General features: G+C 36.0%; 1 protein-coding gene across 1 annotated transcript in view; it reads right to left on the bottom strand.

Moving 5' to 3' along the window:
- Window positions 1-1,975, bottom strand: part of hdac8 (histone deacetylase 8) — a 55,651-nt gene that overhangs the window by 42,510 nt on the left and 11,166 nt on the right. The window lies entirely within an intron of this gene.

The raw sequence follows: 1,975 nt of genomic DNA on the forward strand, positions 1-1,975 counted from the left end.
CGAAACGTCTTCAAATCTTGGAAACCAAGTCCAGCGGATATTTTTTTGAACTTTTACGGAATGAGTATGACCTGGATGACTGAGAATCTTCATCAGCATTTGTTCTGATCCCGACTCAAAGTCCATAATAGCTCTGCTTTCATTGTAGGCGAACCGACAAACATTATCTGGAGATTTGGTGCTGCTGCTGCTTTTTTTGACGTGGGAGATCCTGTAGAGGCTTTGCAGAGACGAGGGAGGAACAAAACTGAGAGAAAAAGCTGCTGCTTCTCTGTAACTTAATTTTGGCGCTTTGTTTTTCACTCTTCACATGTCTGACTCCACAGCTTTGATTCCCAATGTGCCGAGCTTGAATGAATTCTTGCTCAAAATACGCCGTTTCCTCATATACATCACCTGGTTCTGTTTTTAGCCATGCAGAAAACACTTGGCTGGATTTTGATTGAATTTACACTTCCCTACATTATTGGCGCATCACCCTAAGGTCTGTTTGCAACCTCGTTTTTATTGCTTTCAGGATGGAACTAATGATGGTTACAGTCAATCAGTTTGGTAAATGCCAAAAAATTGATTTGAATCCTGATAAAATCCTGTTTATGACTTGGTGACAATTTCAAAGACCTAAGAAAGACTGATTTAAGACATTTTAAAACCAATTAAGGCCTTATTTTTATACTGATAAATGTAATGCCTTTTAAGACTTTTTAAAGGTTCTGCAGGAACCCTGCAGATATGAAAGTTCGTGGCAGCATCATGCTCTTCCTTTGAGCTACAAGCAGGGGACCCTGCCTGGTTACATGGTCCAAATGTTCAGCTGAGCTCTGGGGTCATGGCAGGGCTGGACTGGGAGATTCTTTTCAGGCCAGGAGTCAGTCATGTAACCAGGCCACTCTTGTTACATGACAGATTTCTTAGGTAGTAAAATAAAACAGGGTCTGTTTTGCTTTGCAAGGAGCCAACTGAAAAATTAAACTGGTTTTTATCCACCAAAAAGTACATTCTTCTGATATGTTAGAGTTCACCTTTAGCTGTGACACACATCCAAACCAAGCAGAGGAGCAGGCTGGATGTAGAGAACAGCCTGGGATCAGCTGTTTAACACTCTGAGCTATCGGAGCTCAGCAAAGCAGCTCAGGTGAAAACAAAGTAAAACTAATTAATTTAATTCATCATGTTTAAATGTGATTATAGGACAGCTGCAGTTTTATAAATGCAGGTTAATATAATGATTTTATTTTGTGTTTACTTTGATTCCTTACTAACTTCCATCCAACCTATTTATGTTCTTTTTATTATTTGAGAAGGAAAGCGTACATTTATAAAAATGAAATGCTCAAATTAAAAGATTAAGTAAAATAGTTTAGTTATTAGCTAATTAAATTAACCCTCTAAGACCCACCCCCTCCTCATTTGCATAATGAGGCAGAAATACAGACAGAAATGTAAAAAGGGCAGAGAGAAATAAATAGCACGGAAGAAAGAAATAGGGTAAAAAAATACAAAGGAAATATATCATGCACACAAATAAATACTTTAAAAAAGTAAGTAATAAATAAATAAAGTTGAAGATTATAACGGACAATAAATAAATAAGGTAAGTATAACTAAAGTGAATAAATAAAGAAGCTTATTAAAAGATTCATACATTTATGTCTCACTGGATAATTTATTTTCTACCTACATTTATTTATTTATTGTATTTTTGGGTGCAATTAATTGTATGCTTATTTATTTATTTCTGTATTTATTTTTGATTATGGCAGAGAGAGTCCTCCATAGAATAAGGGGAGGAATTAAAAAAAAATAAATAAACAAATTTTGCTGGAACAAGCAGTTCCCACCTAAAACCAGCGGGTGGCAGCAGTGAGTACTGACAGCTTCAACTATTCTATTGAAGATAAAAATACAAAAACACAAGAAAAGGGAGAATTGCTGGTTTGCTAGCAGGATTCATCGAAAAAGTTAAGCACGGATT

This window comes from Cyprinodon variegatus, unplaced genomic scaffold (assembly GCF_000732505.1).
Source record: "Cyprinodon variegatus isolate N-32 unplaced genomic scaffold, C_variegatus-1.0 Scaffold341, whole genome shotgun sequence".
NCBI classification, from domain to species: domain Eukaryota; kingdom Metazoa; phylum Chordata; class Actinopteri; order Cyprinodontiformes; family Cyprinodontidae; genus Cyprinodon; species Cyprinodon variegatus.